At 32.9% G+C, this 27,804-nt stretch overlaps 1 pseudogene; it reads right to left on the bottom strand.

Annotated features, from left to right (window-relative positions):
* Positions 1-6,771: 6,771 nt before the first annotated feature.
* On the bottom strand, positions 6,772-7,215 carry LOC114091359 (golgin subfamily A member 7 pseudogene; annotated as a pseudogene).
* Positions 7,216-27,804: the final 20,589 nt, after the last annotated feature.

Raw genomic sequence — 27,804 nt, 5'->3', positions numbered from 1 at the left:
TGAGTGAAGTTCCCTGATGGCTGCATGGTGTTATAATTAGGTATCGCCTTCTATGGGTCCATGTATCTGAATGAGAATTGAGTTAACTGGATACTCTGGAACTCATACCCTTGGACCCTTTTAGAGGTGCTGGGACACAGGAGCCATCTCAGTGGTTGATGTGGTTTTCTCACAAACTGGTGGTTATTAGTCAGCCCAGAGACCCGAATCTCCATGCTTGTAATGTGCTAAATCTGCTATTTCTCTTGGGTGCAAGAGTGTAGGTATCAGACCTCAGAGCTGTCACTGACTGCTGTCGGACATGAAGCCCCTGATTCTCTCTACTGGGACTTCTTTATAGTGGCATAAAGCTTGGTGAATATGTTCAACTGTGGACACTGTGAATGTATGCTCTCTGTGGGCAGATTGTGGCACAGAAGCCTCCACTCTTGATTCTACAGGTCACAGGAGTTTTACACATTACCATGATGGAGTTTGGGTTTCAGTTGACCTGTGTTCATTTAACTTCCTTCAGAGCCTGTAGGGAGTGCTGGGTTAGGTTAGCCCTCCCTGCAAGTGATTGGCTGTCTAGGTAGCTCCAACCAATTTTTCTTGTCTGAGGTGATGGGAAAGTGATTTTGGTAAAATTCAGCTAGCAGTGATTCCTTTACAATTTCCTCCTAGATGTACTGAGACTGCCCATTTCAATGGGGTTTCCTGTGTTTTTATTTTTTACTATCTATGGGTAGGGAAAAGTTGTATTGATTAAATTTCTTCTAGGAAGACTGGATAGTTGTGGATTCTACAAAATGTCTATCCTTCCTGGCACAGAGTTCATTCAGTCCATAATTTTGGCTTAGCTATGTGATTTCCTTCATGGTCTTTGCTACTCTTGTCTCATTTCAAATTGTTCTGCTTTTCTTTTCAACTATTGTTAAGGAAGCAAGCTTATTGACTTTTTCTCTTCTTCTTTCTCTCTGCCATCCCTTCCCTTTGGCCCCACCCTGATGAGGGTTGGGAGAATGAATTCTGTCTTTATTTTCTACTCCAATAATCAAATTCCTAATCTCTCCAATTCTCAAGCTATCCAATATTAAAATTTTGACTATTAATTCTGTCATCCACTTCTCTAGTCAGCTATTCTTTCACTGCTTCATTTCAATGCAGTTAAGAATTTGAGAGTTCCAGCTTAGACCCACTCTGTCATCTTTTTTAAATATATTTTTAGGTGTAGATGGACACAATAACTTTATTTTATTTCATGTGGTGTTGAAGATCAAACCCAGGGCCTCACATATGTGAGGCAAACGCTCTACCACTGAGCTACATCCCCAGCCACACACTGTCATCTTATATTTACTTTTCAACTCTTCATTAATTGGTCATTGATTTTGAGTATTTCCTTGATTTTTTTCTACTTGTTCATTGATGATATCCAATGCCCCTTGCATATAGCTTTTCTTTTATCTCTGGCCTTACTTTTGGATCTTGCGCTTCCTTTGGCCTGGAAAATTGATTCTAACTTTCTCAGCAGCCCATATTTAGATATGTTTGGATCACAGATACTTCTACAGCTTTATTTTTCATCATTATATCCCAACAGAACTTTGGATTAGATACTACCTTCTACTAAGCAGAATTTTAAGGGATAATAATTTATCTTATTGTGAGTCATATAATTGAATGACATACAGATAAGGACCTAATTTAATTCTCACAAGCTGAAGAATTAAGAGTTTCAAATGGCAGATGTAAAAATGTGGATATACAACATTGGAACATAGACTATACCAGACATATATACTCATCAGGGAGTCACTAATGTTGAGAGAAAGTAAGGACAGCATAAGAGCACTGGGTAGCTGAGAAATAATGGAAACAGAGGGGCTCCAAATGCACAAAGAGGACACAAAGGTGCCAGAGGTAAAAACTGCCTATTGAACAATTTACCCAAGGGCAACATCAGGAATAGAGATATTCTATTAACTGATTCTTGAAGTATAGTGATTCAAAAAGGAACATAATATAACCATTGCTAACTTTAGCATGTAGTACTAAGAAATTGAATATCAACATGTTTCTATTACTAATGACAGGTTTGACCCAATTGTATAATCAAGAACTCCACTAGGTTATCAAAAGTGCATCATAGGTAGTTATGATGTTAAGTCCCAGGAATTACCCACAAGCCAAGTGACTCAGATCCCTATATATAGTCTAAGTTAGAAAAATACTATTTTATGTTACCTGCCATACCTGACATGTGCATTTTATTTTGCATTTTATATATTGTGAAGTGATAGATACTTTTGACACTTTGCTGCCCACATTAGTTTTAACAGCTTAACTGCTAAAGTTGTTTTATAGCCTAGGGGTCCTTAATTTCAGCATGTTCAGTCTCCCCCTAAGTATTTTTTACACATTTAATGAAACACATTTTTAATTAGCAATGCACTAATGAATAAATATAAACAGATCTATGCCCCAATGCACAACCCTGGTGAAGGAGTCTATAGGTTTGAATATTAAAATGTAAGCCATTATATGGAAGAAAAATATTATGAATAAATTGATATCAGATACTCACTGAAAAAAATATCTAAAATTTAAGCAAGGCAAAATAATTTATTAAAAGGTGATTTTAGGGACTTATAACTGAAGCAGTTTATTTTTTATCAACTTTAATTGTTTCTTTAATTGGGGAAAAGTTATTTTCTTACACTTGTAAACATGTAGAAAAATAAAGTATTATGGGTTACTGTGTATGGAGACCTTGGCCGAGAACTACTATTCCACAATACTTGAAGCATATTAAACCAACAATAGAGTAAATTCACGTCAATAATTTATTAGCATAACATGCACAAAATATCAGGTTAGAATGTTTGTGTTAAAGTCATGATTGAATCACTAAGTAGCTGTGTTATTTAGATAAGTGAACTTTCTGTCTCATTTGTTAAGGTTGTCTTCAATAAATTTTTAATTTTTTTCAGTTTTATTGAGTTATAATTAACAAATAAAATTGTATATTTTAAAGTAAAAATGTGATGATGTGATATGTGTACAAAAATGTCAGACTCATAGACACAGTGAGTAGAGTGGTAGTTTCCAAGTACTGGTTTGTAAAGGAATTGGGGAGATATTGGACCAAATGTAAAATTTTTAGGATATAAGATGAATAAATTTTGAGGATCTAATAAACTTTCTATTATCCATAGTGTTTTCATTTGTATAATGAAGGAAATTATACATACTCAACAGATTTTAGGAAGGATATTTTAATTCAAAAAGAAATAACTACTGTTTGAAAACTACAAGGTACTATATAAATAACCTGTTTTTTTATATTTTACTTTCTATTTTTAAGTATTTCCATTCCTTTTTTCACATATTTATACTTTAGTGGTAGTTGGACACAATATCTTTATTTTATTTCTTTATGTTATGTGGTGCTGAGGATTGAACTCAGGGCCTCATACATGTTAGGCAAGCACTTTACCTCTGAGCCACAACCCCAGCCCAGTATTTCCATTCTTATTTCATAAATAATTAGACGTATAACACAGGTTTTGAGTGCATAAATTAGTCTCAATACAGAATAGTGGATTATATTTATATTTGTTTTTATAAATTTTAACTTTTTCATTAAAATATTTTAGACAGTGAAAATTTGCAAAAGTAATAAAGAATTTCCATATACCCTTGAAACAAGTGCTTTTTATCATTAGTATTTTATATATTCATACTAAATTTATCAAACTTAAGAAATTAAAATAATAATATTAGCTAAATATCAGACATTTTCAGATACCACCAGTTTTTCCATTAATTTTTTATTGTTGGCTTGTTTTTGTTTCTGTTTTTAATTTCTATTATAGAATCCAATCAAGAGTCCCATACTGGTTTTTTGTGATTATATATCTTTGGATTCCTGTAATAGATTCCTTTAATAATTTACCATTGTCATTCATGATCTTGAAGGTTTAAACAGTACAGGTCAAGTTACATTTTAGAATTTCCCTTAATTGAGTATTCTGATATTTTTTTTTATTGAAGTCATTCCTTATGAGGAAGAATACCACAAAGGTCTTTTGTCCCACTTAGCATATCATATTAGGAATACATGATATTAATATGTCTTACTACTACTAGTAGTCATGTTACCTTTTGTTGAATTAATATAAGCCAAGGTAATGCTTTGTAATGTTTCTATTATCTCACTTGTTAAGTTAGCCCTACATTGAATGAGACACTTTGACACTATGCCAAAATTATTTTTCTACCCATAGTTTCTTTTAATAATTTTAGCATTTGTCATTGAATCTTGCCTGTCGTGATTGTAACTGAAGTATTCTAATGGCAATTTTCTATTTCCCCTTTCTTCTACATTTCTCAATTAGAATTCTTCTGTAAGAGTTTTCATACTTTCTCCATTTAGTTATTTATTCAATTATTCATTTACACTAGTGAACACATGTATATTTATTTTACTCTTTGGGTTCTGTTTTATTGACATGATTAATGTTGATCAAGTATTTCTAGTTTTGGCCTTTGAAAATCAGCTGTGTCCTTTTGATATACCTCAATCCCTTAATTTATCCAACAGTTTCTTACATTCTGGCACCACAAGATACGTACTTTAAGTGAAATATACACACATATCTATGTTAATTTCAATAGTTTTATATTTTAAAATATGATTTATATTGATACAACAGTCTTCACAATTCAACCAGAGTTCATTCTAGCATCTTCCTTGCTTATTTGTAACTTTCTTCTCTAATGATGAGGAACCTCTAAATATCTTCAACATTCTTATTTATGTGTTCAAGCCTAGTGTATTTGCTTTTTTGATAAAATTACTTTGAGAATTTCTGATACCTACTCCAGTGAGAAACAAACTTACCAACTATAGAATAGTAATTTTATGCAATTCTTCTTGTCTTTAGTCCTACAATATTAAGGCAAATGTTCCAAAGCTACTTAGTTCATTTTATTCCCCATGCTCTTCAATTAAGATATTAAATACATAGTTTTCATAGATACATATTTGAAACAGTTTACATTTGATTTTTAGATCTCTTGATAAACCAAATTTATTTTTTCTAAATTTTCACTTAACACAATCTACCCTTTGTAAGGTACAGTTATATGGAATTTAACAAATGCATAGAGCAATGTATATACTGCCACAGTACAGAGAGTTCCATCAGTAAAAAAATTTCTCACAAATTCTCTCTTTGTAATTATTCCCTCTCCCACTCCAGCTTCTGGCAACCAGTCATCTGTTCCATATCTCTATATTATACATTTACTAGAATTCTATATAAATAGAATCATACAATATTTAGTTTTTTGCTCGAGCTTCTTTTGTTAAGCAAAATAAATAAATTCATCTATGTTGCATGAACCCATACTTCACTTTTTGTTGCTGAGTGGTATGTGAAGAGATTTGTTTTTCCATTCACCTGTTAAAAACATGTTTTCTGTGTTTCACTACTATGCATAAATCTGCTGAAAATGGTAGCATATGGGGTTGTTAAAATATTTTTTATGTTTTTTGTTATACTGGGGATTAAAACCAGATTCTTGTACATAGTAGGCAAGCACTCTTCACTGAGCTACATCCCTTGACCATTATACAAAGTTTTGTCTTTATGCTATCATTTTTAAGTAGACTTGATTAATATAGAAGAGTGGGACTTCTTGGACTTTTGATGAGTTTTTAAGAGATTGCTAAACTATTTTTCCAAGTGCTTATATCATTTTTTTCTTTTATAAGCAAAGAAGAGTTCCAGCTATTCCCATTTCACTTTGTATTATCAGTTTTCTTTTTGGTCATCACAATAGGTATGTAATTCCCTCACTGCAGTTCCACTTTGCATTTCATTGTAAATGATGATGTTGAACATATTTCCCTATGTTCATTTTCCATCTGTACACTTTCTTTGATAAAATGTACATTTAAATCTTTTTAATATCTTATTTTTAATTGTAGATGGACACAACTCTTTTATTTTGTTGATTTACATTTTTTGATGGCTTAGCATCCACTTTATTGTGGTTACTTATTTGTGTAATGAACAAGCAATTTACCACATCTTTCCAACATTCAAGGTAATGTAATAATAACATAAAAGTCTCCAAAGTAAATAACTGGAAATTGCACTCAATACTGCTTTAATTAGGTAAAACTACTACAATAAAACAAATAACATTATGCCGTTCATTTTTCACTGAATTTCAGTTTGAAAACTGAACAACAGAAATCAATCTTAATATTTGAATCATGGCAAATCTGGTATTCTTTGAAATCTGGTAAATGCATTATTATAATCACAGACATAGTCTATCCCTCACTTGGAAAAAAAGCCTTTTATTAATTTTGTGGAATAAAACTGAACATTGGCTAATATAAACTCATTGAGGTCTAAAGCCATCTGGAAAACTGACCCAAGGAATGAAGAGAATTAAAATTTGCACTGGGATGACCAACTGCATATTTTATTAAATCACTTTGAATTAAAAAAAATAAGAAATGTGTCATTGTGTTTTATTGTAAACAATTCAAAAGACTAAAGAGTCCTACCCAATTTAGAAACAAAGTGGATGCTCAGCAACTAGAAGTCACTCCAGTTGTGGGGTTTTAGAAAGTTAGTCCTTGAAGTAAACGCACCCACTCTGGCAGCAGATACAAGAAATGGTGCTCTGGAGAGAAGATAAGGGCATTCTATGGTCAGCCAGTGGATATATGAGAGTCTCAGCTGAAGATGGGATCTTTAATCTCATAGTTTACCTTTCACTGCTCATGCCTCTGTCTTCATAAATGGTAATTTCAAAAACTCAAAGTCCTTTCTCAGTAGGGTGTGTCAGGAGGAGGTGTTGGGTAGCATATATCATCTCATTCTGTTATTGAATATATTTGGAGCCTTTTTTCCAAATATTCTCATGAGTTTCCATGCATAAGAAGATGGTGTATCTTGTTAAACAGGCCAAACAACCTTCAAGACATGACTGGCCGCCAAGCTTCTCTGCTTCTGGATAAAGATTATTTAGAGTTCCAACTCTCTCTTTAAAATGCTGCCTATCCATCCAGTTCTCCAATTACATGGGGAACTTGATCTGGAATTGGCAGCGTGTGCCACTGCTATAGTCGTCTTGAATCAACAACTTCCTGGACATCTGCAAGGACAGGACTGGCCACGCCATGCTGTGGAGTGGGCCTTCAGCTGTCATGCCTGCTCAGGCCCCATGCCCCTCACATAATGGCTACGCTGGGGAAACACCAAACCATTTATTTATTTATTTATTTTTAATTTTGTGTTGAGGATGGAACCCAGTGCCTCAAAAATACTAGGCAAGCACTCTACTACTGAGCCACAACCCCAACCCCCATTTAAAGGTTTTTCAAATTGGGTTGTTTCACTTCCTTCTTTATGTTCATAAGAGCTTATTTTTTTTTTCAGTTTTAAAAATATTTTTAAATTTGTTCTAATTAGTTATACATGATGCTAGAATGCATTTTGTACACAAATGGAACACAACTTCTCATTCTTCTGGCTGTACATGGTGCAGAGTCACACCAGTAGTGTAATCATACATGCATATAGGGTAATAGTGTCTGTCTCATAGAGTTAAAATTTTAATTACATGATTCAATTATACATATTAATAGGCTTCACTGTAATATCCCATACATGGATATAGTGTGCACTGTGAGTTTTTAAATATATTTTGGTTACAAGTTTGTTTTGGAACTATAACTTGCAAAGATTTTTCCCAGTGTTTTGTCTTTCCATTTTCCTAGTAATATCTTTCTAAAGAAAAACATTTTAATTTTGATAAAATCTAATTTTATGATTTTATTTTAAGAAAATGGGACTTTGCTGTCTTGTCTAAATATTTTTTTTTAAAACTAGGTCATGGACGTTTTTTGATTTTTTCTTTACTACAAAGTTTGTGGCTTTATGTTTTTATTTATTTACATAAGACATTCAGAGTAGGTTTTGTATGCAATATATAGAATGCATTCAAGTTCATTATTTTGCTTATGGACATCCAATTAATATTTCTAGTACATTTAAAAAAAACATTATCCTTTATCTGTTGAATTCCCCTTGCAATTCTTTCCATCAGGAATCAGTTGATTATTTTTGTGAGAAACTATTTTATAATCTTAAACCTGTTCATTTTTTATATTTCTCCACCTTTGCCAATAGCAGGCATTCTGATTATTGTGACTTTATACAGAAACTTGAAATCAAATAAGTGAGTCACCTAACTTTGTTCTTTTCCAAACCTGTTTTCTTTATTGTAATTCACTTGTATTTTTGTATCAATTTCAGAATCAGTTTTTGTTTTATATGCACTACAAATGTGTTTGGGATTTTGATTGGTATTTCATTGAAGTTAGCAATATATCTTAGAGAAATGTTTCTGAGTTTTCTATTTGTGCATTTATGTTTCTATGTACTTATAATCAATTGGGACTAAAACACTTAGGTCTAAAAGTAGTAAAATGTGTGGAAAATCTATGTGTTGAGAACTCCAAAATTCTGATTAAAAAACAATAATTCAGCTCTTCATTGGTGAACCAAATTACTCAATTTTCACAATAATCATTCCAAATCATGTCATCTGTGAACATAAAAAACTGCTTATTTCATATTTTGTGCTTTTTTATTTATCTTTAAGTTTTATTTGAAAACTATATTGCCATTGTTTTAATTATACATATTGTTGAGGTGCAATGTGATAATTCAATACATGTGTACAGTGTGTAATGATCAAAACAGGTTATTTAGCTTTTATATCTCATGAAACATGTTTTGTATTTTTTGTTTAACATAATTATATATGGCATATAATGTGATATTTTGATACATGCACTGATCAAATATGGGATATTAATGTTTCCATTTCATTAAAATTACTTTGCAGTTAGAGTCTTCAAGCTCCCGTCTTCTAGTTATTTATAAAATTTAGCATGCTTTTTGTGGATTATAGTCATCTCATTGTACTTCAGAACATCAAAACTGATTTCTTTAAAGGTATTTTTAAACTCATTTTCCAATTTTCCTCTATTCATGCTCCCCTCCACCCTTCCCACCTTTTAGTAACCACGAATCTACATTTTGTTTGATATTTTTAGCATTCACATAGGAGAGAGAACATGTGAAATCTTCTTGTGTCTAACTTATATCATTTAGTATAAAGTCATCCAGCTCCATTTAGTTTGCTATAAAGGACAAAATATTGTGGTTTTTTAGACTGAATAAGGATTCCATTGTGTTTATATACCACATTTTCTTCATCCCTTTATTAATTGATGAACATCTGGGTTGATTCCACATCTTAGCTATTGTGAGTATACAGCAATAGGCATGGGTACACAGCTATCTATTTGATATGTTGCTATAATTTCCTTTGGCTATATATTCAAATGATTGATAGCTGGATCATATATTATGTGTGATTTCAGATTATGAAAAACTTCCACACTATTACCAATAGTGGATATTATAATAAACATTCCCACCAATAGTGTATAAAACTTCCCTTTGCTATACTTCTTCATGAAAATTTGCATTTTTGTTTGTTTCCATGATAATAGCAATTATAACTGTAGTAAGATGTTTTTTTTTCTTTATTTTATTTTTTATTATTGTCCAAACATTACAATGATCTTGACACATCATATTTCATACTTTTGATTAAAGTAGGTTATGAACTCCTATTTTACCACAAGTACAGATTGCAGAATCACATGGGTTACACATCCATTTATACATACTGCCATACTAGTGTTTGTTGTATTTTGCTGCCTTTCCTATCCCCTACTATCTCCCCTCCTCTCCCCTCCCCTCCCCTCCCTTCTTCTCTTTCTACCCCATCTACTGTAATCCATTTCTCTCTCCTGTTTTTTCCCCTTTTCCCCTCACCTCCTCTTATATGTAATTTTGTATACCAATGCAGGTCTCCTTCCATTTCCATGCAATTACCCTTCTCTCTCCCTTTCCCTCCCACCTCTCGTCCCCTTTTAATGGTAATTTTCTTCTCATGCTCTTCCTCCCTGCTCTGTTTTGAGATGCCCTCTTTATATCAAAGAAGACATTCCATTCGTCATTTATTTTTAAGGGATTGGCTAGCTTCACTTAGCATAATCTGCTCTAATGCCATCCATTTCCCTGCAAATGCCATGATTTTGTTAGTTTTTTAGTGTTCAGTAATATTCCATTGTGTATAAATGCCAATCTAATTATGCTTTAATTTCTATTTTTAATGGAAGGGTACAGCCTTCTCTCCTTGAACATTAAGTATGAAATTGACTGTAGCCTTTGAGTACCTTGTAGATTACCCTTATCAGGTTTTTCAAAAGTTCCCTTCTACCTAACTTTTGAGAATTTTTTTGATTATGAATGGATGTTGAATTTTTTCCAAATTATTTCTCTACATCTAATGAGATGATTATGTAAGCTTTTCTTCTTTAATTATGTAATATGGTAAATGACATTGATTATTTTTCAAATGATAAACCAATTTTTTCAATCAATTCTTCCATTCTTTTAATCAATAACCCTTAATTTGATGCTTTATTCTGTTTATTTGATTCTGGATTTCTTTTAGTAATATGTAATTGAGGATATGCTTAAAGAGAGACACTGGCTCATTGTTTTGATGTTTATGTTACATTTCTATAGCATTGAAAACTATCAAAGTAATGGTCACCTTCAAAAATTAATTGAAATGTATCCCTTCCTTCCTCCATCTTTCTCTTGTTTTTTTTTTTTTTTCTGAATGAGATTCATCCTTGATGTAGCCTTTGAAAATGATACTACCTGAGCCTGGAGGGTTTTTTTAGAATATTTTAAACCATAAATTCAACTCCTTTAATATACATAAAGCTATTCACATAGTTTCCCTTGAGTGACATTTTTGTAGCTGTGATTTCCTGAATTGAATTTCCTCTAGGTTGTCACATTTAAGGGAATAAGGTAGAATTTTCTAATATTTTATTGTCTTTATGGTTAGTAGTGAAGTCTGTTCTTCCATTTCAGATGTTGATGTATGTATTTTTGGTAACTCAGTCTAATTAGAGGTTCATACGTTTTTATTCATCTTTCTAAGGGTCTACATACACCTACATTGTTTTCTATATTGTTTCTCCTTTTAATTTGTATTCAATATGACCACTTATGTCTTTAAACTCACCAGCTTAAAAATTTTCACTTTTATTGTGATGATTAATATTATATAATTAAGTTTCACAAATTTAGGTTCCATATGCCCATTGTTTTACTTTCCCTCTTCTGTCTTAAAGTAACTGAGCATTTTATGATTCTATTTTATATATTAATTAACTATTTATACCTCTTTTTATAACTCCACTATTGCAATGCAGTTTACCTTTAATTATTCAAGGTCTATCTGCAAATAAAATTTAAAAATTTCCTGTGTAAGAGCAAATATTTTAATACTTGTTAAATAATAAAATGACCTGAAAAACAATGCACAGTATTTCCAAATCTTCATTCCCATCTTTATTACTACTATTGTCACTTGGTATGTATATATACATGGTGTATGCTTGGTGGATACATAAATATATACGTACACATACAAATGGTTGTGGGATTATTTGTTCTTTCTCTTTTTAATTTTTTCACCCTATTTCAGTTTTTATTTCTTTTATAGACAGTCTATATTATAATCATTTTATTGGTTGCTTTGAGGTTACTAATGCATTTCTCACAATCAATATTTATCAGAGTTGTTTTTTTTTTCCATTTATAAGATTTTTTGTTTGATCCTGCAGTAATTGCTTTCATTTACACTAAGTGTTTGTATGACAGTAGATTTCATTTTCAAATATCAGCTCTAACTTGGCATTAAGTCTACCTAGGAATGGGTGTTGGCCTTGCAAATTACTTGTTCCTTCATGATTTTTAGTCAGCTGTAGGTATGGAGTGAGGCACATTATATTTTGTTTTAATTGAATAGTTGTTTTGATTGAATAATTACAGTACTTCCAATTTAGCATGGACTACTGTAACAGGTAAAAGGCTGTGCTCCGTTTTGGCATGAAGAAGGTACTATTTAATTGTACTTTTGGAGATGACAGTGGTGTTCTTCTTCTAGGATCATTGTAAGTGCAGAACCTATTTCTGACTCTCTCTATTTTTCCTTACACTTGTCCCTTTCCCATGGCTACAATCATATTTCACTACTACTTATAAGGATGACAGTGATTTTTGTCCTTTTTTACATAAGGTATTGTTTGCTGGATGAGATAGGGAAGAGGTGTCCAGGAGTTTCTCCTCCCTCTTACAATATCTACTCTTCACATCCTCCATTTATGAAATAAGAGGGAGAATTTCTCATGATTTTCTTAATCTTTTCTGTGACCACCTATGATATCTGTGAAGAAAAGACATGAAAGAGGATGTAGACTTCCTGTTTATATGCAACCATCAGAGGCTTCACCCTTTTTCACAAATATGCAGTTTACTGACCTCCATCAATTTGCCAATCACCCCAGTTGAGTTCTTATGCATGTCCAGTTATATCTTGCCCAGGTAACACAATGCTCAGTTATTACTTCTCCCACAAAGTGTCTATATCTCCTTATATTCTGGCCACTTAAATGTCTTGAGATGTCAGTTCTATGATGGGTTCAAAAAAATTTGAACTTCATGTTGGTTCAGATTTTTATCATTATAAGGTTTTGAGCAATGTTATTTCCAACTTTTAACTCCAAGTGAAAACTAGAATTGCCATTTCTAATTTTATCCTAAGATGTGAAGGTTCATTGCTTCCAAAGTTCAATCAGATGTGCCTAAGTTTTTCCTTATGCAAACATATCTTTTTCTGTTTCTAAGGAAACAATTATCAATAAGTTTCATATATTTGTTCTTTCTGGATGTCATCATCTATCTAACCAACAGCAATATCCAAAGTAATAGAATAGTCTATTTTTCCTATGTGGGTTCTTATTTTCCCAAATCTATTCATTTATCTATTCATTTTTCAAAGTGAAAAACAATAGCTTATATACTTGGTATGCCTCAAGGATATACTAAATTTTGTTATTTTACTATATATGATGTTTATTGAAATAGTAATGCAAGTGCAAATAACGTTATTAAGGTCTTGAATGCTCACTTACTAAAGGTTGTTTGCAATGCCAAAAATTTAGTACTATCTACAAAAGTCCAGTTTAATCTCTTCACATTGCTTATAAGAGTGTATATCTTATATTACTGATTTTGCTAATAAATCTAAGGGGAAAAAGTAGAGACTTAAAATAAGAAAACTACTAGTTTTGCAGTCTTAATAGTTACAGTACTTCTAATTTAGCATGGACTACTGGAACAGATAAAAGGCTGTGCTCAGAATGAAATAGAATTAATATTTTTATCTGTTTAGGAGTGCATCAAGAGCATTATTCAAGTCACATTGATACAAATTCTCAACTCAAATATACATGCTCTGATTATTAAAATTTCAGGATTATTGTAGGTTGATTTTTAAATTATTAGTAGCTTAAAATTGTCCTAATAGAAGAGGCATTTATACTACAAAATTTCACAAATTTGAGCTCCTTCCATTAGAAAGGCTGTTTACCTGTGCACTAGTGCATATATCTGAGCAACTCAATCATATGGAACTCATAAAGCCTCAGATGGATTTAACTTCTGCTCTCTGAATATAATAGCTTATTCTGGATTAGAAAATGCATCAGTTGGTTGAAAAGTAAAAACAAAGATAGGTCATTAGTCCATCTCATTCACAGTATAATAGCAATGTGTATAGATGTATGACAAGATAATGAAGACTGGCTTTTCATTCTCTAAGTCACTAAGCAACTTTGGGAAAACCTGAATTTATAAGTAATAAAAGAGCACCAAACAATTTACCAAGCTATCTTGTTTATGTAAATTACCTAAAATATGAGAAGTGAAACAGTAGAACACAATTAGAAATGAAGAATATTATACAATGTTAATCACTATAATTTTTCTGTAAGAGAAATTTTAGTTTCAAAAGTTTAAATATTAACAATTTTTATTGTCTTTCAAGAAAATAATCAAAACATTGTCTTTCTTTCTTAAAAGAAATGTTAGTATGTTACTTCAATATAAACTTAATTCTATGATCATTATAGAAAATGTTACACTTTCAGAAATGTGAAAGGAAAGTAAATCAGCTAGCCTTCATCCACAGAAAACCACTGTTAGCATTTCAATTTGTTTTCTTGTAAATTTTCTTATATTTTTCTTTGCCATTTTATCTTTATATTTTACTTATTTTTGCTACTCATATTTAATATATTTCAAATAATAAGACATAGTACATTTGTACAGTTATAAAATACACATGTAACTTTTACAGATTGATTTGGAACCCATTTAAATAAAGAAAGTAGTACATTCTTAGTATATAAAACAAAGAAAAATACATTAAAAGGAATAATATTTTATAAAGAAAAAATACAGCTTCAATTATGTTACGTACACTATAAAGGTTTTGGGAAAATGCACCAAAATGTTAAAAGCATTTATTTCTGGTTAGTGGTTATTTTTAGTCGTTTAAATATGCATAACATAAAAATGCATTAACATAAGTGAGGCTAAATTATATATACACATACTTAAAAATAGTAAATATGAACATTCAAAGGTATTTAATGAAAAATGGTAAAAAGAGGCTTGTTATGTAAGTTTGTTACAAATATTAAATAATTCATCTTGTCCAATTAAAGAAAAAAGTCATTTATTATGCATTTATAAAATACAGACCATAATTTCTTAACAATTTTTACAATAAAAATTGTTACTGTATTGTTAGACAATGTTACTTTTTTGCATTATTAAAAAATTTTTTTGCTTACAAATTTTTCTGATGAAATGTCTCCAAAAGTTAGTATTAGTTTTTTGTTTGTTAGTTTGTTTGTTTTCAGTAGTCAAAAACCTTTGAAGAGAGTCCAACTGTTAGGTGGGTAAATATTTGAGATCAAATAACTGAGATACCAAGAAAATAGAAAATCAGTCTAGGCCACAGGTGACTACTGAAAATTCCAAATTCCCATACCCAGTTTAAGGAAAAAGTTACTCTACTCTTGGTAATTTTACGATCAGCTTAACACACCATGCTGAACATTCTGATTTCTTTCATCACCTTCTTTTGTAGGCAAAAGAATTCTAAGATGGTCCTGGAAGATATGCATCACCTGATATACACACACTTTGTCCCTTTTACTTAATAAAATACAAATCTAAATACCAATATAAAGAGATGTTTTAGGTGTATTTAAGGTCATGAATCAGTTGACCTTAACAAGGGAGATTATCCAAGTGGGCCTATCCTAACCGTATCAGCCCATTAAAAACAGCACACTCTATAGCTGGTAACAGTAAAGGAAATCTCCAGTTGATGACAGGAAAGGATGAATTCCAGGCTGCTGGGAGTTAGGCAAATATCCATGTTGCTATCTGCTTACTGAGGGCATGTGACAAGAAACTGTGGGAGACATCTAGGAGTCTAACACAGTCCTGACAAAAAAGTAGAAAGAAAACAGGCATCTTAGTCCTAAAATATCAAGGCAGTAAATATCAGACAAATGAGCTTAGGAGAAAACTCAGCCAATATAAGAACTGTAGCCCAGTTGATATTTGATTTCAGCCTGTCAAAACTGAGCAGAAAATAACAACTGAGTTGTGCCCTATACAAACTGTCAGATAAAGAAAAAAATGTGTGTGGTTTTAAGTTGTTAAGTTTGTGGTATTTTGTTACACAGAAACAGAAAATAAATACACAATCTAAGACCTAAAACATTCCTGTTATTTATCATCTTCCATGTCCTTCTTTTTCTAATTCTTTATTATTACATTCCCTGATCAAAGTTCATAATCCTCCCTTCTCTTTCTGACTCTTACACTGAGTTCTCTTGAAAATCAGATCTATGTTTGACTGTCAAATCCATTTATTTCAATATATTTACTGAAATGTTTTGTTTCTTGCTTTAGATGAATCAGGATCTTTCCAGTGGACACAATTCTACTTATAGTCTTATCATGGGAAGGATACACATTTCTACCATATTCTGTGAACCTCAGGGTCAGGAGTTGAGAATAATAGCAATAGTAGAGAACATTTTCTGTATGTTTGTGTTAGGTACTGTTTTAAGGTCCTGTGGCAGCAAATTTAACCTACCAAATACTAATTCTGTCTAGCATGCTTATGAAAATATTCCAAATATTTTTAGGAGAACAAAGTTTATATCCAAACACTACATTTCCCAGACCACCTTGCAGACAGAGATCTATATAACAGAGTTCTGGTCAATGAGCTATAAGAGAAATTTGGTTTCGACTTTCTGGAAATCTCTTTAGGAATGAAATGGATTCAACTGGCATGCTTTTTGCTACTTGTCTTTATCTTTTTTTCATCTTTAACTCATTTACATTGCCTTTTGGAGAGGAGGTTTGGAAGATAGATACAATCTTGTAATCATTAAGAATAGATTGACTTTCAAACACTAGTTGTCCCTCCCCATGCAAAAACAAAAAGGAGTTGGAGATTGAGAATTCTGATTGCAGCATGGAGTAACTCCACTAGCCCTGAATTGTCTACCTATAGGGTTCTATTCATATTAGAAATTAAACAATGGCAAGGTAATATTTATTTAAATTAGGTTTTGTGTTAGGTGTAGTCTGACCTATTATTAACTGAAATAGCATATTTACATCAGTCAAATAATTAAACACAAAACATTATAAGGTAAGTTAACTATTATCTTCATTTTAAAATTAAGAAATATAGGGACATAATGTATGCAAATTTTTCAAGATTACAAAGATATGGAAGGAGAGTGAAACCTACATAATTTGGCTTGAGATTGCATACTCTGAACTTCAAAACTCTACTGTATCAGTCCCATGATAACAATTCCAAATCAGTAGCTTTTCACCATCAGGTGCAATTCATGATTGTTTTTGATAATACTTGGTATTGAACCTAGGATGATGTTAGACATGTGCTCTACCCCTGAGCAAGAGCTGCAGGCCAAATCCATGCTCTTTTAGTGTTTATAACACACAGCTATATTAACCTATGAATAGTTATATTACTGTCATATACAAAGCTCCTAATAATTTATTGAAGCTTTTGCAATGTTTTATAATATTTCTTCCTAACCCAGTATTTACTATGCATCTGTATAACTTCCTTGATTTCTTCATCTTCACAGAATTTCATTATCTGATTTTGGCAATACAGTCACCAAATCTAACTGATATACTGTGCACCTATTGAAGTTTTATAATGGAATTGCCTCTGATATCCCAAACTCATGTGTTCACTTGTGTGATCACAATGATGTGCTCTCTTATCTTCTCATTTAGTCACTCCAATATACCTTATTCTCTAACTAGTGTCACTAAATCTCTCTACATTCCTCCCATCTATCAAACTTTCATCCTCCTTTACTTTGTTTTCATATTTTGCCTAGTATCCTAATAATTCTATCATTTTGTGCCTATATATTAAATTACATTGTGTCTAGTCTATCTTATCACAGAACTTTATTCCTGAAATCTAACTGCTGTATCTAGGCTCCTTATCGGGATAAGAGAAAATAACATGAGGAGAACCACTATAAATCCATACACTACAAACTTATTTTAGACTTTTCCTTTTCTCTAATGAATGCTTCACTCAATTTTTCTTTACATTCCAACTTTTTCATTGCTTTATGAATCAACAGATATGTTTACTTCTTCTTCAGTGACAATATTGGGTATACCACATAAGAATTCCTTTAATTTTCTTCTACCAATGCTATTTATATGTACTATTTGTGAAAGATTGATGTGCCTTGTCAATTATTTGCCAACTAGAAGATTTTGACTGTATCATTAAAAATCTTTTCTACCTACCTCCCCCTAATTTTTTCTATCCTCTAAGGTAGTAGAATTGTACTGAAATTCCCAGTGGAGACTTTTTTCTACATCGTGTTCTATTAAGGAAATACGCTTTATTGTTTATTTTTTTACTTTATTTATTTATATATAACAGCAGAATGAATTACAACTTTTATTACATATATAGAGCTCAATTTTTCATATCTCTGGTTGTATACATAGTATATTAACACCAATTCGTGCCCTCATACATATACTTTGGATAGTAATGAACATCACATTCAACCATCATTAATTACCCCATACCACCTCTCTTCACCTTCCACCCCTCTGCCCTATCTAGAGTTCCTCTATTCCTCTCATGCTACCCCTCCCTATTCCACTATGAATCAGTCTCCTTATATCAAAGAAAACATCCAGCATTTGTTTTTTCTGGGATTACTTAACTTCACTTAGCATTATCTCTCTAACTCCATCCATTTACCTGTAAATGCCATGATTTTATTCTCTTTTATTGCTGAGTAATATTCCATTGTGTATATATGCCACATTTTTTTTTATCCACTCATCCACTGAAGGGCATTTAGTTTGGCTCCACAGTTTAGCTATTGTGAATTGTGCTGCTACAAACATTGATGTGGCTGTGTCCCTATACTATGCCGTTTTTAAGTCCTTTGGGTATAGCCCAAGGAGAGGGATTACTGGGTCAAATGGTGGTTCCATTCCCAATTTTCTAAGAAATACCCATACTGCTTTCCATATTGGCTGCACCAATTTGCAGTCCCACCAACAGTGTATGAGTGTACCTTTTTCCCCATAATCTCGCCAATACATATTGTTGTTTGTCCTCATAATAGCTGCCATTCTGACTGGAGTGAGGTGAAATCTTAGAGTGGTTTTCATTTGTATTTCTCTAATTGCTAGTGATTATGAACATTTTTTCATGTGTTTGTTGATTGATTGTATATCCTCTTCTGAGAAGTGTCTGTTCAGGTCCTTGGCCCATTTGTTGATTGGGTTATTTGTTTTTTTGGTGTCTAGTTTTCTTGTGTTCTTTATATACTCTAGTGATTAGTGCTCATTCTGATGTATGAGGGGTAAAGATTTCCTCCCAAGATGTAGGCTCTCTATTCACCTCACAGATTGTTTCTTTTGCTGAGAAGAAAGTTTTTAGTTGGAGTTCATCCCATTTATTGATTCTTGATTTTAATTCTTATGTCACAGAATTCTTATTAAAGAAGTTAGGGCCTAATCCCACATGATGAAGATTAGGGCCTACTTTTTCTTCTATTATACGCAGGGTCTCTGGTTGTATTCCTAAGTCCATGATCCATTTTGAGTTGAGCTTTGTGCGTGGTAAGAGATATGGGTTTAATTTAATTTTGTTGCATATGTACTTTCAGTTTTCCCAGCACCATTTGTTAAAGAGGCTATCTTTTCTCCAATGCATGTTCTTGGCAACTTTATCTAATATAAGATAATTGGACGTATGTGGTTTAGTCTCTGTGTCCTCTATTCTGTACCATTGGTCTACCAGTATGTTTTGATGCCAAACCATCCATGTTTCCATGTTTTCTTTTTTGTTTGTTTTTGTTTTTTTTACTATGTAGTATAGTTTAAGGTGTGGTATAGTGATGCCACCTGCTTCACTCTTCCTGCTAAGAATTGCTTAGCTATTCTGGGTCTCTTATTTTTCCAGATGAATTTCATGATTGCCTTTTCTGTTTTTTTTTTTGTTGTTGTTTGTTTGTTTTGAGGGATGTCACTGGAATTTTGATCAAAATTTTATTGAATCTGTATAGTGCTTTTGGAAGTATGCTCATTTTTATAATATTAATTCTGCCTATCCAAGAGCAAGGTAGATCTTTCCATCTTTTAAAGTCTCCTTTGATTTCTTTCTTTAGGGTTCTGTAATTTTTATTATATAAGTCTTTCACCTCTTTCGTTAAGTTGATTCAAATTTTTTTGAGGCTATTGAGAATGGAGTAGTTTTTCTTGTTTCCCTTTCTGAGAACTTGTCATTGATATACAGAAATGCCTTCGATTTATGGGTGTTGATTTTATATCCTGCTACTTAGCTGAATTCATTTACTAGTTCAAGGAGTTTTTTGGTGGAACTTTTAGGGTGTTCCAGATATAGAATCATATCATCAGCAAATAGTACTGATTTGAGTTCTTCTTTTCCTATGTGTATCCTTTTAGTTTCTTTCATCTGTCTAGTTGCTCTGGCCAGTGTTTCAAGAACTATGTTAAATAGAAGTGGTGAAAGAGGGCTTCCCTGTCTTGTTCCAGTTTTTAAAGGGAATGCCTTCAATTTTTCTCCATTTAGAATGATGTTCGCTTGGGGTTTAGCATAGATAGCCTTTATGATGTTGAGATATGTTCTTGTTATCACAAGTTTTTTCTACTGTTTTGAACTTAAACGGGTGCTGTATTTTGTCAAATGCTTTTTCTGCATCTATTAAGATGATCATATGATTCTTATCTTTAAGTCTTTTGATATGATGAATTACATTTATTGATTTCTGTATGTTGAACCAACCTTCCATCCCTGGAATGAATCCTAATTAATCATGGTGCACAGTCTTTTAAATATACTTTTGTATTCGATTTGCCAGAATTTTATTGAGAATTTTTGCATTTATGTTCATTAGAGATATTGGTCTGAAATTTTCTTATTTTTATGTGTCTTTGCCTGATTTTGGAATCAGAGTGATATTGGTCTCATAGAATGAGTTTGGAAGTGCTGCCTCTTTTTCTATTTTCTGAAATAAATTGGAGAGTAATGGTATTAGATCTTCTTTAATGGTCTTGTAGAATTTGGCTGTGTATCCATGTGTCCTGGGATTTTCTTGGTTTCCTAGACTTTTGATGGCATATGCTATTTCCTCACTTGAAATTGATCTGTTTAAATTGTGTATATTATCCTGATTCAATTTGGGCAAATTATATGACACAAGAAATTTGTCAATGCCTTCGATATTTTCTATTTTATTGGAATACAGGTTGTCAAAATAATTTCTAATTATGTGTCATGTATGTTAGTGATTTGAGTTTTCTCTCTCCTTTGTTTGCATGGCTAAGGGTCTGTCAATTTTATTTATTTTTTCAAAGAACCAACATTTTATTCTGTCAATTTTTTCAATTGTTTCTTTTGTTTCAATTTCATTGATTTCAGCTCTGATTTTAATTATTTCCTGTCTTCTGTTGCTTTTGGTGTTGATTTGGTTTTTTTCTAGGGCTTTGAGCTGTAGTGTTAAGTAATTTATTTGTTGATTTTTTTCTTGATTTGAGGAATGAACTTCATGCAATGAACATTCCTCTTCAAACTGCTTTCATAGTGTCCCAGAGATTTCAATCAGTTGTATCTGTGTTCTCATTCACCTTTAAAAACATTTTAATCTCCTCCTTTATGTCTTTTGTAACCCATTGTTGATTCAGTAGCATATTATTTAGTCTCCAGGTTTTGAATTGGATTTTATTTCTTATTTTATAATTGATGTCTAATTTCATTCCATTATGATCTGACAGAATGCAGGGTAGTATCTCTACATTTTTATATTTGGTAAGAGGTGCTTTGTGGCATAGTACATGGTCTATTTTAGAGAAGGATCCATGTGCTGCTGATAAAAAAGTATATTCTGTCATTGATGGTTTAAATATTCTATGTATGTCAGTTAATTCTAAGTTATTGATTGTATTATTGAGTTATGTAGTTTCTTTGTTCAGCTTTTGTTTGGAAGATCTATCTAGTGACTAAAGAGGTGTGTTAAAATCACCAGAATTATTGCGTTGTTGTTTATTCGACTCTTGAACTTGAGAAGAGTTTGTATGATGAATATAGATGCTCCATTGTTTGATATATATATATATATATATATATATATATATATATATATATATTATATTATATCTTGTTGATGAATGGTTCCCTTAAGCCGTATGTACTATCTTTCTTTATCCCTTTTGATTAACTTTGGCTTGAAGTCTATTTGATATGAGAATGAAAACCCTTGCTTGCTTTCACAGTCCAGGTCAGTGCTTTGATTTTTCCCAACCCTTCACCTTCTGGCTTTCTGTCTTCCATGTGATCTAGTTTGTTGATTATGTTTTCTATTGAGTTTTTTATTTGGTTTATTGTTTTCTTCAATTCAAGGATTTCAAATTTTTTCAGGATCTCTGTTTCTTGAAGTAATATTTTGCTACTTTTATTTACTTCCTGATTTCTTTGTTGATGTGAGCAATAGATGCCTGTGTTCACTACCTTATCTGTTTATTCCTGTTATCAATGGTTGCCTGTATTTGCTCTCTTATCCCTTGTTTGGAGTGATCAGTTTTTGCCTGTTTTTCTCAATTAAGTCATTTTTTTAATTCACAGATCATTATAATTATGAACATTCTGAAATCATTCACTGACATTTCCTTAATTGTGCTGTCCATCCATGGGTTTCATTACTATAGTGTCCTGGTTTGTTTGGGGGCCCTTTCTTCCCTTTTGTTTTCTTCATGTTTTCTCTGTGATTTCCTTACTTTCCTTGTGGAACTATGGTATTACAGTTTCTACCCTATATCCTTGTAGAATCTGTGCAGATTATCTATATCTCACCTTGGTGTTGGGCTTCCAGACTCTGCCGGTGTCCCTGGATGGATGCTACTGCAACTATAGTTGGTTGCAGCAATAGAAGGAGCTAACTTGAGATAGCAGTGGAGGTTCCCCTAGATGGATGCAACATCTTTTAGAGATGGGGCTGAAAGGGTGAGCCTTACAATGGCTTTGGTATGCCTACTCCAAGATGCAGCTGCTTCTAGGCCCTATCTCTTGCTATTACATGGGGAAGGGTACAGGGATGCCTGCAGTGTCTCAAGATTGAAGTGGATTATTCCTGGGCTCCTAGGTGTGGGAGGTAGGACCCAAGTTTATCCTGGGCTCTGGCTTTGGCACAGGTCAACAAGGCAGGTCTAAGTGCAACCTGAGTTCTGGTGGGTATCTGTTGGTTACTGGATGGACCTGGGCCTACCCTAAGCCCTGACTCCTCTGCAGGTCAGTGAGGTTGATCTGGGTCGGGTTTGAGTTCTGGTGGGTTTCTGCCCATGTCTGGATGTATTTGGGCCTACCCTTGACCTGAGCTCACTTACAGGTCAATGAAATGGGTATGGGCTGAGCCTGAGCTCTGGCAGGGGTCTGTCAGTGGGCAGAGATGGTCCTGGGCCTAGCCTGAGCTTTTTCAGGGGTCTGCTGGTGGCAGGATGGACTTGGGCCTACACTAGGTCTTATTGCATAGGTCAGTGAGCCAGGTCTCTGTTATAACTTATTGATGTATGATTCCTTTAAGCAGTATGAAATGTTCTTCTTTATTTCTTCATACTAATTTTGGGTTGAAGTCTACTTTATCTGATATGAGAATGGAAACCCCTATTTGTTTACATAGTCCAAGTGAGTGGTATGATTTTTTTCCCATCTTTTCACCTTCAGTCTGTGGATATCTTTTCATATGAGTTGCTTGGAGGCATAATATTACTGGGTCTTTTTAAAAAATCCAATCTGCCATTCTATTTGATGAGTTTAAGCCATTAATATTCAGAGTTATTATTGAAACATGGTTTTTATTTCCAGTTATTTTTGTTTGATTTTGGTTTTTTACTTGAGTTGGTTTCTCATTTGATTGGCCATTACTTTAGCGTAGTTCCTCCTTTTGCTGATTTTCATTGTTATTTCTCCTTTCCTCCTCATGGATTATTTTGCTGAGAATGTTCTGTAGTGTAGGATTTCTCACTGCAAATTCTTATAACTTTTCTTATCATGGAAGGTTTTTATTTCATCACCAAATATGAATTTTAATTTTGCTGTATAAAATATTCTTGGTTAACATCTATTTTCTTTCACAGCTTGGTATATGCTTTTCTAGGACCATCTAGCTTTGGCAGTCTGGGTTGAGAAATATGCTGAGATCCAGATTGGCTTCCCCAGTATGTAATGTTATACTTTTATCTTGTAGCTTTTAAGTTTTTATCATTAATCTGTATGCTAGGTGTTTTCATTATAATGTGCCTCGGTAGGGGTCTGTTGTAATTTTTTATATTTGATATACTCTAAGCCTCTTGTGTTTGATTTTCCAGTTGATTCTTCAGGTTGAGAAAAAAAATTATATTATTTTATTAAAAAGATTGTGCATTACTATGGTTTGAATCTTTTTGCCTTCCTCTATTCCAATAAATATTAAATTTCATCTTTTCGTGCTATCCCATAATTCTTGAACGTTCCTTTTACAGTTTCTTAGCATCTCACTGTGTGGTCAACTTTATTTTCAAATTTATATATTTTGTCTTCATTGTCTGAGGTTCTGTCTTCCAAGTGATCTAGTCTGTTGGTGATGTTTTCTAGTTGGTTTACTGTTTCTAGAATCTCTATCTCTTTCTTGAAGTAATATTTTGTTGCTTGTATTTGTTCTCTTATTTCTTTATTGGAATTATCATTTGTTGCCTGTATTTGCTCTCTTATCTCATTCTTTACTTCACAGATCATTCTAATTATGTACATTCTGAACTCCTTTTCTGATATTTCTTCTAATGTGTCATGAGTGGATTCTATTGTTGTAACATCTTTGTTTGTTTGGGCACTTTCTTCCTTTGTCTTTTCATGCTTTCTGTGTGTCTTCTCCACTAACAGTGCAGATCCAATGTGTTACAGTTTCTACCCTATAATCTTATTGTGTCTCTGCAGGTTTCCAATGTCTCACCTCTAAGGGTGAGATCAATATTAACAGCACTTTATGCAAACAATATACAGCCTTAAATCATAGTTCCTATTTAGACAATTACAGTTTTGTCATAATCAATAAAAATGATGTGTTCAATATAAGTAGTGTATGCAATATACTATGCAAAATGTCTACAGTTTCTACTAGTGGACAAAGACAGAAGCGGGGAGTGTGGGTGTGATGTTTATGAGGTAGGAGGAGAGAATATTGAGGTATTTGATCACATGAAGGGTGAAAGAGGAATCAAAAGAAATTGGCTTCTAACAGGAGAAAAGAGAGAAAGAGGCAACCCCATGCAAGGCTCTCTCCTACCTCTGCAATAGGATGGTGGCTATTAGCACACTTTGCAGGGATACCTCTGGTGTAACCAAGTCTGCAGGGATCTTGGTGACAGTCTTCTGGGTCTTAGCTGTTGTTCCTAGATGAAAGAGGTCACATCCATAGTTGGTGGTGGCTGTATTGTCAAATATGTAAGTACCTTGGTGTTGGGTTCCAGTCCCCGGCCAGTGTCCTAAGATGGAATCTGCCAAATCTAAAGATCGTGTTGCTGGCAGCATAGGAAACCAGAGATAGTGGTGGATGTGCCCCAAGATGAAGGCAATCACTTTCATAGATGAAGTTGAAAGTGCAGGTCGTGCAAAGGTATTGGGTGACCTTTTTGGAGAAGCAGCATTGTGGCATGCAGTACTGAGGTGGGCAGCTGCCTCCAAGCCCTGTCCGTCACCCTCAGGTGGAGGCTACTACATGGGAAGGGCTATGGCAATAGCTGCAGTGTTCCATGATGGAGGCAAGAAAGGAACAGGGGGCATGCATTTGTAAATGGGGAGCTACAGCACAGTCTTATACACAGGCCAGCAGTACTCAACGCAGGTTGGTGGTCCTGTCCTGGGCCTCAAGGACTGTATTATTGTGCTTCTCAAGTTAGCTATCAATATCAGTTATTCTATTTTTATAAAATTATAACTTTTACTTCCTCAAATATAGATCTCAGTACTCATTTAGTTTTCTGTTTTCCTGAAATCTTTCCTATTTTCATCTTGTAGTCAGTTGTCTGTGTGTCCCAGACTTTTCTCTTCTTTTGATTTTATGCTCTCATTTCTGAGATCTTGAATAAATTTTATTTTGAAGGGGATGGTAGCAATGTTAGATTTTTTCTGCTTCTACTGGGAATTTATTTAGCAAATTGATAATTTTCATTCTTCAGATCTTTAGGAAATCAAATGTGTTTTTCACAGATGCCATGTTGTTTTATAATATTATTATGACACTATTTTCTTTCTACTCTTTAATTAAAAAAGCTACTATTATACGATCCCTGTACTATATATTATTTGGTTGTACCCACATTCTGCTTAAAATGGAGGAAATATCTTTCTTTGATCTATATTGGGAAACAAGTTAGGTTTGCCCATTTTCTGGTACAGTTTTCATTTTTCCACCCACGATTGGAAAAACATTTTTCTTCCTCCATTGAAAGGGTTTGTCATATCCTGAAAATATGTTTACTATTATCAAAAGTATTGTTTCTCTTCAGAATACATTTTATCTTGCTGTTTATCAATGTGTTTCTTCTCAACCCCAATTTCCAATAATTTTTAAAATTTTTTTTTAGTTGTTGATATTCCTTTATTTATTTTACATGGTGCTGAGAATTGAGCCCAGTGCCTCATACATGCCAGGCAAGTGCGCTACTGCTGAGTCACAGCCACAGCCTCCAATTTCCAATTATTTTTGTTTGAATGTATTATCTGAGATTTGGGGATGCAAGGCACATTGCTTTGTTCTCCCTTTGGTAACACCTCAAGTGTTTTCTATGTTTTCCTCACTGAATTTTGATGGCAGAGGTCACAGGAAATAAAAAGGTGACTTCTTCAGAGACACTATGCATTAGAGTGGTGAGTTATTGATGCAGACCTTATGTAGCTAACAGAATGATCTTTCTAAAGCATTGTTTTCACTATGTTGTGCCTTTTTAAATACTTATAAGATACAGTCTAATTCTCTTAGCTAGACTTTCAAAGATCACCTAAATAGAACACTGCATACCCCATTTCAGCACTTTCACTCCTCCTGCTCCTCTACTTCTAATCTCTCTGGCTAAACCTGAATTTTCAAGTCAGATTACAAAACCTATTATTATTGAAAGATCTCTATGTTTTCAAATGTATAAAACTTATTTTTCACATTCTATGCCTTGTAGGCAGTAAGCTCCATGAAAGTAGGTACTGTCCTTAAATTGCTGTCCTAATTTATTGATTCTGCTTTATTTCCAAAGTTTATGAAAAACATACTCCATGATCATTTTTATCTCAAAAGCATGACATGATGAACTTATTATTTAGCATTATTAACAAATGTTTATTAAGTCTACATAAATTGATTTGTTGGTTGATTGGATGCCTATGCCATAGACTGAGGATATTTTATGCTACATATTTATGACTATTAACATATAGCTTCTAACCATTTTTTCATCTACTATAAAAATGGACTAACATCACAATATCAAGTGGTAATTATTAAGAAAGTGCAATGAAAAAAGTATTTTAGAATATTTACATTTATCATTTCACACTCCTCTTAGAATTGATAAGTAGTATTGCTGTCTTTGAAGAGGGAAAAAAGGAAACACATTTCAACTCACATATGGAAAAACTGTACTGAATACTATGCACTTCAGAAATATATCTGGAAATTTCTCAAGTAAAAGATGCAAATTTAAAGGCAAATCCTTTCAATTTTAAATAGTTAGAACAAAATATTGGTGTTCTATTATATTACTTTAAATTGTGTGAATTCTTTGAACACTAAACATATCTATATTCTAGTATGAGAACATAGTCACTTCCTAAAGTTTAACCTGAAAAAATTTGTTTCATTCACTGCTTTATAATATTATCTAATATGACATATATTTATGAGTAATAGGTGCAGAAACTTATTTTTCACATAATTTGGTGGTTTTAAAATATCTAAGAATGGTGCTGAAAAATGATAAACTAATCTAAGGGAAATAATATAACCCTGATAACCTTGATGAGAGAAAGAAAATAACAGGTTAACAAAAAAAGAAAGAAAATTACTAAAAAGACCAGGGGTTAAAAACAAAGGTACAGTTGTTGTTTTAGTGTGCCAAATATAATTTT

This window comes from Marmota flaviventris, chromosome X (genome assembly GCF_047511675.1).
Source record: "Marmota flaviventris isolate mMarFla1 chromosome X, mMarFla1.hap1, whole genome shotgun sequence".
Taxonomy (NCBI): domain Eukaryota; kingdom Metazoa; phylum Chordata; class Mammalia; order Rodentia; family Sciuridae; genus Marmota; species Marmota flaviventris.
Note: the sequence above shows the minus strand (reverse complement) of the source record. Positions and strands in the feature narration are given on the sequence as shown.